The sequence below is a fragment of the Lipotes vexillifer genome, unplaced genomic scaffold (genome assembly GCF_000442215.2).
Source record: "Lipotes vexillifer unplaced genomic scaffold, Lipotes_vexillifer_v1.1 scaffold1359, whole genome shotgun sequence".
NCBI lineage: Eukaryota > Metazoa > Chordata > Mammalia > Artiodactyla > Lipotidae > Lipotes > Lipotes vexillifer.
The window spans coordinates 1,962,632-1,978,485 of record NW_006771596.1 but is presented as its reverse complement, the minus strand read 5'-3'; positions in this window follow the sequence as shown (position 1 = coordinate 1,978,485).

Here is a 15,854-nt window from a genome sequence, read left to right as displayed (position 1 = left end):
GGGGGTTTTTTTTTTTTTTTTTTTTTTTTTTTTTTTTTTTTTTTTTTTGGCAATGGCTAATGACTCAACATGACAACAGCGTTTCAGCCAGCATAGTTCTGTTTTCCTGATGAATCTTCTTGGTTTCATGAAATCGAGATTCATAATGTCAGGAAGGAACATGTAAAAGCTGTGAAATATATGCACTGAAAATGGGCCCAGCTGAATGCCTGCATTTTGGGGTGGTTCTTTCATAGACCATTTGTGAGGATCAACTGCCCAGATCCTCCAATGAGCCCCTGTGGATCAGGTATGTGTGTGTGTCCGGGCTTCTCTCTAGAAGCACCTGCAGAGCTTGACAGCCCCAGGCCAGTGACTCAGGGGGCCCTGGAGGACGTGAGGGGCCCACCCAGGCTCCTCCATCCTCCCTGGGTGCATCTCCTTCCAAGTGAACTCACCTCAGCTCTGTATTTGAACCTGCTGAGTTGTTTCCTGCCTCAGGGCCTTTGCACGAGCTCTTGTCCTGCCTTCAGTGCCTTCCTTTGTTCTTTCCACGGCTGACCCCTCACATTGTTCAGTCTTAAATCGAGTGCCATTCTTCCCACAGACCCTCCCATCCTCTCAATCACTCTGCCTTCATTTATCACAACCTAAAGTCACCTTGACCATTTTGGTTTGGTCATTGCATCTCTCCACTCCACCCACATTAGAAAGCAAATTGGTTGAGGATGCAGGGCCCTCTCCTTCCTGCCTCCTTCCTGTAGTCATTCAGCAAACAAGCACTGAGTGCTTACTCTGTGCTGGTCCATGTCCCAGAACTGAGTGAGCTGGACAGTGCCCTGCTCCCTGGAGCCTGTGTTCTGGGTGCTGTGGAGACCGGGGCGGGGCGGGGTGGCAGCTTCAGAAGGGGATGGGAGAGGCTGCTTTAGCCGGTGGTCAGGAAAGTTCTCTCTGGGAGCCCAGGTGTTCAGAAGGAGCCACAAGACCTAAGGGAACTATCAAGGGGCAGAGAGAAGCCCTCAGGTCTTGAACCTCAGTACCTCCACCCCCACCCCCACCCCCTCCCCTCTCCCAGTGGAGCCCGGCACGCGCCTGCATCACTGGCCAGGGTCCTGAGCCAGACTGTCCAGTGGTGGCAGGTCAGCTGGGCAAAGGTGGGGGCTGAGGTGGACGCAGAAAGAGTAGAGGCTTCAGGGGCTTAGATTTAGGCTTCAATCCCAGCTATTTCATAGCCGTGACCCTGGGTAGTCCTTAATCCTTATAAAATGGGGCTAACAGACCTACCTTGAAGGTTGCTGTGAGGCTAAAGTGAGGCGTTGACACAAAGTACACGAGGTACAGCCACAGAGTCCTGTTCGTTATTACTGTCAGGGAAGAGCTGACTGTTGAGGCAGGAGGGAAGTTGAACACCAACACAGCACCCAGCATTCTGCAGTCAGAAGGGCTGTTTGGGGTTATCTGGCTGCCTACCCACCCCAGGCTTGAGTCCTACCATGGGCAAGAGCTACCCATCTCTCCCAGATGGCACGGGAGTGTGGGAGATGCTGCCATTAGGGCAGAACAGCACTTATTTGGGGTGGAATGTTTTCTTTAGATGAGCTAGTCTCTCTCCTTGCAACTTCTCTGTCCTGGTCTTAATTCTACGTGCCCGTGACCACACAAAAGCAGACGATGCCCTTTCTCAAGGTGTATTCAGAGAACGTCCAGGCAGCTCCCATTGTCTCATGACCCAGAGAGGGATCGGTGCATATCACCCCCCCACCAGCCCCGAGGAGGGAGCCCAGGGACACTGGGCCGCCCCAGGGGTCACGGGAAGCACTGAGCGTTTGGGGGTGAGTGGTGTTGGCAGGACAGGGAGGCAGCTGGAGACGAGGGACTGAGGCTTAGAGCTGCTTCCAGGTCACTGAGAGTGATTCCCACGCCCCGTGTATGTCCATGACATCAGCTCCTCTCTTGCCCTCCCGGGACCTTAATTCTCATCAGTTAAATGTGGCCACATGAGCCCTCCTGAAACCCCATCCACCTGGGAGCCCGATGACATCATGCTCCTACAGGGCCTCCCCTACCCTGCCAGCATCTGCTGCACCTGCCCCTGGGCTGAATTACCCTGTGTTATTAAGCTCCTCACACAATGGAATGAGGAACAGCTGGCGCTGCCGTCCAGACCCCGGGGCATTGAGTTTCTGCTAACCCTGCCCCCAGCCCCAGTGCCCCCAGCCTGTCTCCAGCCTCCGTCTGGGAACAGGAAGCCCCCATTGGGAATATGCTGCTCTCTGCGACCCCACCCCCAAGGCCCAGACTCACACATGCTGGAAATTTAGGCTCAGAACCTGGACACAGCCACGGGTGCCCACCAGATCCCCAGCCCGAGCCTCCCACGGGAGATGGTGGGGTCATGGCCAACGGGCCTGCCTAGTCGGAACACTTTCCTGGGGCACCCATGGAGCCTGGTGCTCTGAGGCTGGGCATCCCTCACAGAGCACTCTGGGCATCCCCAGTGCCCGGTCCTGCTGGGCTCTGGTGGATGCCTCACTCCACACTGGTGGTCCAGGAGAAGAGAGAGAAGGGGCGAGTGGGGAGCCCCAGAGGTGTCTTGAGATGAACCTCAGGTTTCAGATTCCTCGCCGGCAATCTCACTTTACACTTCCTCCAATATTCACAAACCCTGACAAGGGCCTGAATGCTGCCCCCTCACCACCGAAGGGCTCACACTTCCCTCCCCCACGGGCCTCATCCAAACCCATCCTCTGAGGATGTCTGGTAGCAGAAAGCGAGGCAGTGAGAGGGGAGACCCAGGGCAGGGAGGAAACGGCCTAGCCCCAGAAGGCCTGGGGCACAGCCCAGCACTTCTGTGCCCCTCTGTGAGCTGTGGGCCTCTTGGCCGGGCCCTCGGGGTCTCAGCGCCTGCGGGAAGGTACAGGTGGCAATGGCACTGCCTCTCTGCCTTACTGGGGGTCTAGAGGCAAGGCCCGTGCATCCCACTGGCCCTTGGAAGCTCAGTGTCCCGGCGGGGGTGTGGGCCCTCCTGTAACGGGGCAGAACCAAATCTGACTACATGTTGGATCTGTTTCTTTTGCTTTAACCTTCGCTTTCCGCTGCTTTTGTTCACTGAAAGGATCCTGTCTCTACAGAATGGCCTGCCTTGGGGAGCCCTGCCCCTCTGCCTGAATGTTAAACCAAAGTGCCTTTGTTCAGGCAAACATTCGGACCCTGTCCACCTGTGGATGGCTACAAGAAAGAAGAAATTAACACCTCCCCTCGCCAAGGCTGGCCAATCCTAGGGGATATTTGCAAAACTTATGGCCTCTTTACTTTACTTCCTCATCTCCTCACCCTCTCTGTGCTATAAAAGAGACTGGCATCCAAACCCTGATAAGACGGTTCTTTTGAGTAACCTGCCATCTCGGTCTGCCGGCTTTCGGAATAAAGTCGTATTCCCTGCCTCAACACCTCGTCTCCGATTTATTGTCCTGTCGTGCGGCAAGCTGGGACTCGGTAACCCTCCTGCAGGGTGGGGACCCTTTGGTGCTGTGGTCCCTGCGTGTCACAGAGCACACACAATTTGGGACAGAGTTTTCACACCAACGTTCTATGGTGGCCAACCGTCACCACCACCACCCCGACTAAAACATCAGTCCCTGGGGAGAAGGACCCCTCCTGCGAAAGGGGAGTCAGGCACTGAGGAGAGAGGCAGGTCCTGGGGGCCCCGAGAGCTCTGAACCCCAGCTCTGCCATCCACTCGCTTAGCTGTGTGTCTGCAGAAATGCAACTGAAGCTCTCTGAGCGTCAGCCTCTTTGTCTCTAAAAATGAGATAATGCCCACTTCAAAGGATGACTTTGAGAATGAGAATGCAGAATGCAGGCTTGGAGCCCTTGGACGATGTCTGAAGGTGGTTAATCTGGATCCCACGCACCGCATTGTTTCTGGGAGAGATCAATACCCTCGGCTCTGACAGCCGTAGCCGTGTGACCCGGATCCCTGTCTCTAGAGTAGCTGGGAATCTCTGGGATCTCCAGCCTTCGCACAAGGCGCCCACAGAGCCAGCCCTTTCCCCCGGGCAGTGGCACCTAGTGGTCAGCCTGAGGCCCCATGTGACCTACAACTCACACCGTGCCCTCCCCACACACATGTCATCAGGGCTCCACAGGGATAGCTGAGGCTCCCTCCTGTCAGAACAGAGGAGGCCCTGGAAATCTGCAGAAATTCGCCATCCTTTCCTGAAGGAAGATGACAGGCTCTGCCCAGGCACACTGGGTTCCAGATTTAATTTCTGGCTCCTGGCTCCCCAGGCAGAACTGATGCCCCATCAGAACTCAGGGAGAAGGGACTTGTCCAAAGGTCACCTTCAGGTTGCCCCCAGCCCCTTTGGGCCCCCCCACATTGATCACAACCGACAGTGCAGGCCAGGTGGTGACAGAAGGGTTCTGCACACGCGCAGGCAGAGAACCAGGGTGTCTTAGAGAGCTTGGGCCCCAGAACTAAGTCCCGCAGTGTGGGCGGCCTAAGCATTGATTGCTCAGGGTTCTGAAGATGGGAAGTCTGAGATCAGGGTGCTAGCATGGTTGGGTTCTGGTTAGAACCCCCTTCTTGCTTTGCAGACAGCCATCTTCGCACTCTGCCCTCACATGGCAGAGGGGAGAGCGGGAAAGTGAAAGAGAGAGGAGCAAGCTTTCTGGTGTCTCTTCTTAGAAGGACACTAATCTGATCATGAGGGCCCCAACCTCACGACGTCATCTGACCCTCATCACCTCCCAAAGGCCCCACATCCAAATACCATCCCATTGGGGTTAGGGCTTCAACACATGGATTTGGGGGATAGGAATATTCAGCCCACAGCACAGGGTTTTAGGACACCATCTGTTACGGGAACCCAGGACAGGGGTGCCTGTTGATACTAGGCATGGGGTGCAGTCCCTATGTGTTTCGCAATTCCCCCTTCAGGACACAGGGCACCCTGGCACGGGCACCGCAGGCCCTGGCCCTCAGGAACTGCTGACTGTTTTTATTCCCATCTGGTTGAGACCTGAGGTTTGGTTCTGGGACGTATAGTGTGACAATAGGCTCCTACCTCCTCCGGGTCTCCCTGATAATAATAACAGAACCCACCTCGAGACGCTGCAGTCCAGGTTAAACGAGACTCTGCAGCATTACGTTTCCTTCATAGTAAATAATCGAAAGCATGACATTTACCTTACATAAAAAGCTGTATTACTGGGTAGAATAAAAAGTATGCACACGCTTTTAAGGTAGACTGTGAGCATTTGAGCTCTGTGCCCACTTCCCCTTCCTGCAGGGTGTGCAGGGGGGAGGGGCATTCGAGAACATTCTGTGCACAGCTCAGGCCTCTGTGAGGTTAGTGAGCTGCTGGGTCGGGTGCTGCATCTGTGTCTCAAGGCCCGTGGGGGCCTCCTGCCTGGAGCTCTTGCTCACCCCTCCTCATGTCCTCATCCTGGGTCTCTCCTCTGAATCAGCTCTGGATCCCCTCCTCGGGGAATGACCTTGGCCTGGGTGTCCCCCCACCAGTTCTCTTGCAGACGTTGATGGAGGCCCCAGCAGCACCCCAGTCTCCTCCTCCACGAGTCTCACCCCACACCCGGGGACCTTGTGACCAAACTCAAAGTGTCCACACCCTCACCTGCCCCCACGGTTCCTTGGGGCCCCACAATCCAATGACTACCACCCACGTTGGTCTGCTGAAGCCCACACTCCCTGCATCAAGGACTTGTACTGTCCTAGGCGGGTGCTGTGACCTCCCGCCCCACAGCCCAGCTGCAGAGCCCTCTACTCTGCTCGCTGGGTGTCCCCAGCTGCATGCTGTCACCGTCCTTCCACTGAGGTCCTGCACATCCAAGGCTGATCCGAGGGGATGGACTTTCTCCTGCTCTCAGTGTCCAGCCTACTGGTCCAACTGCACAGGAAGAGACAAAGGTGATATCCTCCACTGAGAAGGGTACTGATGTGGCTGAAGTTGACAAATCAGAGAGCAGGTGTGTCGGGGGCAGGAGGGACACAAATCAAGCGTCCAGAGGGCTTTTCCTAAAACTGGGCCTTTGGCCTGGGACCTGTGGAAGACTCAGCTTCGAGGTCTCAGGCCCAACCCAGCTCTGAACACCTCCTGGGCCCAGATGCCATGTTTCCCTCTGTTCCTAGTCCCAGGTCAGTGCCCCCAATTTTATTATGTTTAACCTGCCCTTTGGGACAGTGAAATGCGGGCATGATGAAAAAGAGACAGCTTCTGGAGGTCTAGGGGCACACACGAGAAGGCGCTGGGAGGGTCAGAGCCAAGTCACTTCAGGGACAGCAGGATCCAGGGGGACCCACCCACCCCACACTCACTTGTGCTCATTCGGCAGCTTCTGTGGCCACCCTGGGGGACCAGCAGCCAGTGGGTCCCGGACAGGTGGGCTCTCACAGCACTGACTTCCTCGTGGGGCAGAGAGCAAATCAAAAGGCAAGTACGGAACAGGGTGAGTGCTTTAAAGGAATCGCTGGGACTTCATGATTCAGGGTGAGGCGGGGGCCTCCCTAGGGCAGCCGGCCTCTCTGAAGAAAGCTGGGAAGGGCCGAGATGCTGCCTCAGATGCTGGGAGAGGGCCTGGGGCGTCCAGAAGTGAGGGCAGTGCTGTGGTCCCAGGATGCTGTGCCCCACTGACCATGAGAGTCCAGATGCCACATCACTTTCCACAGAAATCCCCTGAAGGGCACAGCAGCACAGAGGATCCACAAGTCAGAGGGAGCAGGGAAGGGGCAGGTGAGGACAGAGGAAGGGACCAGGAGGAAGGGAATGGGCCTCAGGCGTAAATGTGGTCGTCGGGCCTCTATTTCTGTTTCTTTCTCTCCTTGTTTGTGATGGATCATTCTCTCAGGGAAGTGTTACCAAACTCAGGTTTGGCTGCTTGCTGCTCAAAAGCCAATACTGAGAGACAGGTGTTGGGTAAAAAGAAAGATGGCTTTATTGAGGAAGCCAGCAGTCCTGGGGAGAAGGTAGACTCATGTCCCGAAGAACCAACTCCTCACTGTTGATCAGGGGCAAGAACTTTTAAAGGGGAATTTCAGGGATGCAGTGGCTGGGGAGTGGCCATGTACAGAACAACTCCAAAAATCACCTTGGTATTAGTCATGCAATGGTCTGATCGCTGTCATATTGATGGTTTTAAGTACATTTAACCTTCAATTCCAGGGTCCATTTGTTCCCATTTCCTTGAGGCCAGTTCTTGGCATTGTGCAAGATGGAGCAGCTTATGTCATGGCTACAGTCTGGTGATCATGTAGTCAACTTTTTCCACCTGATGGGGGCTTCAGTATCTGCAAAATATCTCAAAGGATATGGCTCAGAATATTAACCATAGCCCTTGAGGAGGAACTAAAGGTCCTTGACTTTGTTTAATGGCTAAACTATTGTTATTTTGTCTTGTTTGCCTGTTTTCCTTCGTGTCTGCACTTCTTCACTTCTCTGATTAAATTTATTCCCTGATAAAGTTTTTCTACAGACAAGAAGCAGGTGGACGATATGGGAGGTGTCTGTCCTGAGACGTCCCCATAGGGTTCTGCTCCATTACAGAGGGAGCCTTTCACCCTCTTCCACGAGGCTGGAAGCCTCTCCAGGTCTACGACCCGCAGCTTTAAGCCCAAAGAGGACACCTGTCTTCCCTGCCAGCTCCACATAGAAAAATCCCCCCGGGAAGTGCTCCTGCCAGCCGGGGTGGGTCACACATCCATTCCTGGAGGGACCCATTTGCCTTGTGGCATCTGATTGAGGGATGTAAGTGCGGCCCCCATCAAAAACCATGCTTCTAGACATGGGGAGAGGCAGCCCCTCAAAATAAAAGGGCTGCTTTTCTGTGAGAGGACACTGTGGAACCCCCAGAAGTCCTAAGCAACCTGAGAGCAAGGGACAGGAGCCCGGGTGCCCGGGATGATGACTTTAACAGTAGTGCGGGCTCTGTGGGTACACAGCTGTCAGTGAATTTAAATGAGAGGTGACCCAGGATATTTTCTCAGAAATAAGAGAAACAGACAGGATGAGGGAAGTGAAATAAAAAGCAAAGCAAACAGAATAGAGGAAGGGAGGAGAGCTTCGAGCCCAGAAGGCAAAGGAGAGGCACGTGGCAGACCCCGGGGCCGCCGCTATTGTCATTGGGCGCCCCTGGCCACTTCTACCTAACGTCAGCTCCCAAATCATCAGCGTGTCTCAGCCAGCTCCCTGCCCAAGACCAGAGTGTTTCACACCCACAGAGGTCTTGCGGTCCACACCCAACGTCTCCCCTCCTGAGCCGGATGAGAAATGCACACAGCTGCCCAAACCCGTTAGCCCTTCTGGTACATTCCGAGGTGGCAGACTTGAATCCGGGCAGGAGTGCCATCCTGGCTTATGAAGCTTCTGCATAGGGTCAGCAGCTCTGGAGACAGGAACAGAACTGGCCCCGAGGAAGAAGCCCGCGAGGACAGCAGCAGTCAGGCCCTCACGCTTTTACCACAAAGGGCTAGAATAAGAGTCCTGTCCATTTTTAGAAGTCCATCAACATGTCCTGCCAAAATGAAACAAAAGACAATAATATAAAAATTCATGGCAGCAGGGTATGAAAATGAGGGTCACACGCAGTGCAGGCCACACGGGGGACCACCCACCGTCTGGTCCCGAAGTGCCCCCAGACTTCCCTCCTCGACCTCACAGAATTCTTCCCCGTCCCAAACATGTGGCCTCTCAGGGCTTCCTGCACCTCTGCTCTCTCCACCTCCCCTCCTTGCAAACTCCTAGCTACCACCGAAGCCACGCCCAAACATCGTCTGGTCTGGGCAGCCTGCCCCAAGCCCCAGGCGGCAGCAGCCACAGAGGCCTCCCATGCACTTCTCACCTCCCAGCCCTGAAATCAGGTCCCCAAAGCCCATGACTCTTCAGGAGGTGGGCCCCTCTCCACCACTCTGTGCTCAGCCTCTGTCTTGGCACCTGGCACCCTTCACACTCAATAAATGTCAGGTACCTGTTTGGTGATGGATACAAGGCCTCTGGCTTAAAGGGAACTGCCCGCAGGTCATTTTCCTTTCCAAAAACAACTCCAAAAGGCCAGGGGCTCCAACCCACACCTTCTCCTGCTGCGAAAACCGATCTGAAAATGAACACAGCACCTGAAAATCGACTCACGCTGTATGGTTTCTAAACAGCAGTGCTGCGCTCTGAGAATGCCTTCCCCGTGGGGGCTGGTGGCCTCACTGTCAATCCCTGGAACAGTATGAGGCCACGTCAACTTCAGAAACAAAGCAGTAAGCAATGGACAATACACTGCTGCCACAAAAAGAGCAGGGTTTTAGGAGAGGAAGTTTTCTCCATGGATTGGGACACCAGACATTTGCGGGACGATGCCCAAGAAAACTGTCACGTGAGAAAACTTCCACCCATCTGGCTTATTTAATAAGGTACCTCCTTGCCCCTCAGTGGGGCACCTGATGCCTCTCCTTTGATGGCCCAGGAAGGCAGAACAAGACCGCTAGGTCCCAGGAGGTGGCAAACACCTGCACAGACAAGTCACCTGCAGTGACTGGAGGTTATAACCACTCAGTAACAGCAATCCTTCTGGTCAATGTGGGTGAAGCTTCAGAAACCTTCTGCATCTGAGCCATGGAAGCGCCAGGTCCTCAATGAAATAAAATATTTTGTGTCATGCATAGGATGAGGACAGGCAGATAAAGCCAGAGTGTTAACCACTGATACAGCTTTGCACTATTTATGGTCCTGTCAGATTTAACAGCCTGATGTGCTATGTCACACAGCACACATGCTCAGAGTTGAAAGACTGTACTGACTTGAGAACCTCCTCCAAGATGCTTGGGGTCCCTTCCTGCAAAAGCCTTCGGGAAAGTGAGGAGAGCTCCATGCGTGGGGGAAAGGTACACAAAGAGATGAGAAAAGCACAACATAGAACACGATACAGCCTCATCTCCCTGCAACTAAATTTTCAGAATGGTCACCCAGGCACTGCCCAGTTAATGAGATTCTTCCTCTAAAGAGCATTGAGTTTTCCTCACAATTGGACTTTTATCAGAAAAAGAGGAGTCATTTCTGTAATAACCTATATGGGAAAAGAATCTGAAAAAGAAGGAATATATGTATATGTATAACTGAATCACTTCGCTGCACACCTGAAATTAACACAATGTTATAAATCAACTATACACCAATATAAAATAAAAATTAAATTAAAAAAAAGAAAAAGTTTAGTCAGAAGGGAAGGAAAAGTTCACTTGGGAAGCTCAGCACACAACAGATACTTTCATTGATTTCCAACACCAGTCACATTGATTGTTAGCTGATTAAAAGCTTCACAGCCTCAATCCACTGCACACTGTTTACTCATGGAACACTTAACCTTCCTGAATAAAGAGGAAAAGTTCAATATATCAAGTCATCCTCGCAGTCATTAAAAGGATGAAATAGAGGTATGTGTGCTGGCATAGAAAGAGCTGAGGACCAGCTGCAGGGAACAAGCTGCTGCACACCCCCAGGTGCATCATAATCCTGGTTAAATCCTGGTTAAATTCTACACGTCACAGAAGTGCATGGGGAGGTCCTGTGGGACACTCACCAATCAATAGCCACGTCCACCTCCGTGAGGAAAAAGAGGGAGCCAGTGAGGGCTGGTGAGGACATGTGAGAACAGGTGAGGGCAGATAGGGACAGGTGGGAACAGGTGAAGGCAGGTAAGGGCAGGTGGGGACAGGAGGGGGCAGGGCAGGGCAGGGTAAGTCAGGCAAACTGGCACATCCCACTCTACACTTCCATGTTGTCGGAGTCTTTCTCTGAAAAATGGAGAGGGAAGAGAGACAGACTGTGAGCTCCCCTTAATCAGTGCCCCTCGATCCAAGGAGCAGGCCTTGCCCGATGCCCCAATGCGCACCCTGGCAGAGGACGACCATGACCAATCTGGAGGAACAGCAGGTGCAGGGGGGTGAGAGGCAGGCTGGGCCCAGCGCCCTTGGGAGAAGGGGCAGGAGGCTGCCTGACACCCTCTGTGGGTCGAGGGGGACAGGGGGTCCCGGTGGGATCTCCCTTGTGTGAACTTGACAGGCCAGACAGCCAGGTGCCTGGGGGTGAGGTGGAGCCTCACCAGGGACGAAATCAGGCTGAGCCCCCAACCTCTGGGAAGGGGCATGTGTTTGGAGATGCCCTTTCCTCTCTCCTAATGTTAAGTTTTCAATAGCGAACAAGGGGACGTGGGGAGAGGCTGGTCCCGGCCAGAGCATCCAGAGCTGCCCTGCATATTTCCCCCTACGGCAGCCGAACATAAGCTCACAGGTGAGTCATGCAGGCCACCTGAGTCACGTAAAACCTCTCACCTGTACCGAGAATTAGACTTGGGTGCAAGACCACCTGGTCGCGTTCAAGTCAGAGCGAAGGGCCCATGAGTCCACTTTGGAGGCGGCAAGCTGTTGGTGGGTTGCCAGGGCAGCTGGGTTTTCCTGGAGCAAAACTTCACTCATCCTGAGGGGACGGCTGCAGCTCAGCCAGCTATTCTGAGGGGAGGGATGCCTTTGCTCTGGCCTTCGGGAAGCTGGAGAGTTCAGTGTTCTACTAGGAACAGTAAAACCACAGTCCTGCAGGCTAAGGGCTCCTTTTCCCAACAAGTATGAATTTGGCATCCCCCATGTCAGAGAATGAGGTTCTGTTCTCTTGGTCCAAGTCCTCTCTCACTGAGGAATCCAGACAAGACACTTTGGGAGATGTGCCAGGCCGGTCCCTCCACCCTTGGCTTTAGGGGAGGCTGGAGGGAGCGCTGGAAAGAGATTACCTGTTGGAGGGGACATGACGCGTAAGAAAGACCGAATTTGAAATGTGAACGCGTGTTTTTATGATGATCCTTTTTCTCAAGTGGAGGAATGAACTTGGCAAATTCCTTCTCTCAACAGGCTCAGTGGATCCTTCTGTAGTAAGGAACTATATCCCAGTTTAAAAAAAAAAAAAGGTGCAGGCAGAAGGAAGCCCAAAGGTGTGTCCTCTTTGTGGAAAACCGCAGTGCACCCTCTTTGGGGTCATGGGAACCCTGAGCTTGGACATCCCCTAGGCCCTTGGGCTGCCTGGCATAACTGCAGCCTCCATTCTTGCCAACAGGTGTGCACAGAAGTAATTCACGCAGAAGTGGGACTGTGGCCTGGGAGCAATTCCAACGTCACTGAAAAGAACAACCCTAAATGATGCCTAAACCACAAACCAAAGGACCTGCGTTGGCTCACCCTGGATCACCAGCTGTATTTGCCCGCTCACTCAGCCACTGTACTGAGCCTCTTCCTCAGCCTTCAATCTAACTAAAGCACATTCATCCTTCTAAAAGCTTCTGTAATAAGAAGAGTAGCTGTAAAAGCAGTAAGACTTGCCCTTTTGGACTTAGAAGGTAGCGCTAACAAGACTGACTTATGCAGGGATGGGCTTCCATTCCACCAAGGCAAGATATTTAGCAGATATTCTAGTGAGTCCTAATCTGTTAATACCTGGGGAAATCTCTGATCGCAGGAGCAAATTACCTTCTGGAAAGGTACTACTTTGATATAAAACGATGATATATAATTGCACTTATTACCTTTTCCTAAATTTTCTTAAAGGTAAATCAGCATTTTCATTTCTTTGAGGTGAACCTACGTGATTACATAGTACTTGGTATTTCCAAATAACTGAGTTTCCACAACCTGTAGGATTACAGGAAGGGACTCATTTTTTAAAAGAGTAGAAAAAGTATTGCTCTGTTATTTCTGCTCAGTGTTTAAGCCTGTCACCTCATCTGTACAGTCCTTCAGAATCTTCATTCTTCATTTCAAACTGGCATCCATCAATGAAGATGTACAAAGAACTCCATTCATTCATTCAAAGTTTTTAGATCCTCAAATCACAACCAAACATTTAACCAGCTTAGTTGGCCAGGCTGCACCAGGCAGACTCTACTTTGGATATTACTGTGGCTTCCTGCTTCTAGTGAAGCTGAAAATCCCTCACAGTGGATTTTCTGGTGGGTTTCCACCCAGTGCTAATAGCACTCCTTGGAAAGAGTTGCTGCAGAAAACAAAGTTGTAGCCACTCACCGGGAATTTAGCAGTGTTTGGTCTGTGAGCAGAATTGCCTATTTTCCAAGAGACACCATCAAGACCCCTGTAGGGATCTTACAAAGGAGTCAGGGACCAAAAAGTGTGTCTCCAACCAGCCCCTGGGGGCAGAGAGTATATGTCAGGTTCACAACATGTTCTAAAACTGGTTTTATAACCAGCTTTTTGGTGGATTTGATTAATAATTAACGTATTGTGCTATTGGATTTTATTATAAAATATATATATTTGGTCTTTATCCCCTTTCTGGCACAGATCAACTGAAACCCTTGTAATTTCCTGTGATGTTACCGAGTCCAAGCTCGCTGTGCACCGAACGACAGGCCAATAAATCAGAGACGAGGTGTTGAGGCAGGGAATACGACTTTATTCGGAAAGCCTGCAGACCGAGAAGTTGGCAGGCTAAAGTCTCAAAATAACCATCTTATCAGGGTTTGGATGCCAGTTTCCTTTATAGCACAGAGAGGGGGAAGAGATGAGGAAGTAAAGTAAAGAGGCCATAAGTTTTGCAAATATCACCTGGAATGACCAGCCTTGGGGAGGGGAGGTGTTAATTTCTTCTTTCTTGCAGCCATCCACAGGTGGACAGGGCGGGATATTTGCCTGAACAAAGGCACATTGGTTTAACATTCAGGCAGAGGGGCAGGGTTCCGAGGCAGGCCATTATGTAGAGACAGTATCCTTTTAGTGAACAAAAGCAGCGGAAAGCAAAGGTTAAAGTAAAAGGAACAGATCCAACATGTAGTCAGATCTGGCTCTGCCCTATTACAATGTGAGCTATAATGGTACAATATCTCTTATTATGTTAATGAGGTGATTTTGAAAAGCCCCTATGGATGGGGGCTGGTTGCCAGGAGAACAAACCACGTGATTAGAGGGTTGGAAGTTTTAGTTCCTGACCTCCAGGAAGCAAGAGGGGCTGGAGGTGGAGTCAATCACCAATGGCCAATGATTTAATCAAATGTTCCTATGCAATGAAGCCTACATAAAAACCCAAAGGACAGGGTTCAGAGGCTTCCTGGTTGGTGAACACATGGAGATTTGGGGAGAACAGTGCTCCTGGAGAGGGCATGGAAGCTCCACACCCATTCCACATACCTTGCCTTATGCATCTCTTCCATCTGGCTATGAAATAAAATTCATATTGTATGGCAAGCCAAGAAAAATATTAACATAAAATTTTTCTCTGCTCTTTGGCCTCATCTCTCCCACCACTGTATATGTGCAGTGCGTATGGACCCAACCTTCCCATCAGAAGGAATCCCTGCTCAACCATAAAGAGAACTTTCTCCTGGCCTCAACAAGACAACTCCTTAAAATATAACTTCCTTCTTGATCTTGTAAGGGGTCACGATATTATGGAACCAGACTTGGGTCTGCTTGCCTACACACAGTGAAGCCAAAACCCCAAACTTCCTGAAGGGTTTCAGCAAAGAAATTTTAAAGGCCAGGTTTTGGGGGGTTGGGGGGGGTCACAGGGTATGTGATCAGCTTGTGCACAATTCTCTGATCGGTTGATGGTGAGGTAACAGGCTGGTGTCACAGGGGTTAGCCTTATCAATCCTTAGTCTCCAGTAAGCCTGGGGGCTACATGCTCAAGGTCATCAAGTAGTTAACATCTTCCATTTGTGGAGGGGGGGTTGGGGGTGGCGGGGAGGTTAGCATCTGTAAAGCAACTCAGGAAATGTCCATCACCTACTGTTACCTAGGTACCTCAGAGAGGAGCTACAGCAGAGGATATGGGGGAGGGGTCTGTCCTGGGAAGGCCCCATAGGGTCCCGCTGGGTTACAAGGATGACCCACCACTTTGTACTTGCAGAGCTGGATTGTGTAAACTGTCCATAATATGTCATTTAACGTACAGCCCTCTGTCTCAAAAGGCTTATATAACTGTGCTTTGACTTCTAACGGGCTGAACAGTTCTCGGAGTTTTCTGAGATGCTCTCCCAGGGCTATAATCCTCAATTTGGCTTGAATAAACTTTTCCATTTCTTTCTTAGATCAACTGATTAATTTTTCATCAACAATGCCCTTTCCCCAAACCTTGTTGTACGAATCTCTTTCATCTGGCTATTCCTGAGTTTTTTATGCCTTTATAATCTGGTGACCTAGTGAGTAAAATGTTTCTCTGAGTTCTGAGAGTCACTCTAGCAAATTAATTGAACCCACAGAGGGGGTCGTTGGAACTTCCCACCTATAGCCAGTTGATCAGAAGCACAGGTGACAACCTGGAACTTGTGACTGCCATCTGAAGTTGGGGAGAAGGGGTACAGTCTCGTGGGATCTGATGTTACCTGAGAGTAGACAGTCAGAATTGAGCCAAACTGCAGAACACTCAGTTGGTGTCAGAGAGTTGCCTTGGTGTGGGAAAAACTCCCAACATGGGAATTGGTGGTCAGAAGTGTAGCTGGTGTCAGAACAGTACATTAACATTAATTTGCATTCATATATTAATTAACATACTAATGACTTTTTTGACTAAAAAAATTTCGATAACGTAAGTTACTAATTATAGGATTACTTTTCCTTAGAGTATTATTTTCTTCAAACTGGTTAGCTGGATACGTAACCAGTAGGGTGACCAGAGCATCTTTTACAACGTGATGACAGAAGTCTGAACAGGTGGAAATCCCAAGGTTGTGAACACCCTGGCTGACAAGGTCTCCCACCATCAGGACAGATCAGGAGATGAGGTCTGTTCTAAGGATCGGCCTGTAAAACTAAACCCTCCTTTACAGGCTGTACGGACCCTGATAAGAAAGGGAGTCAGTCCCAGACCTGTAGGGAA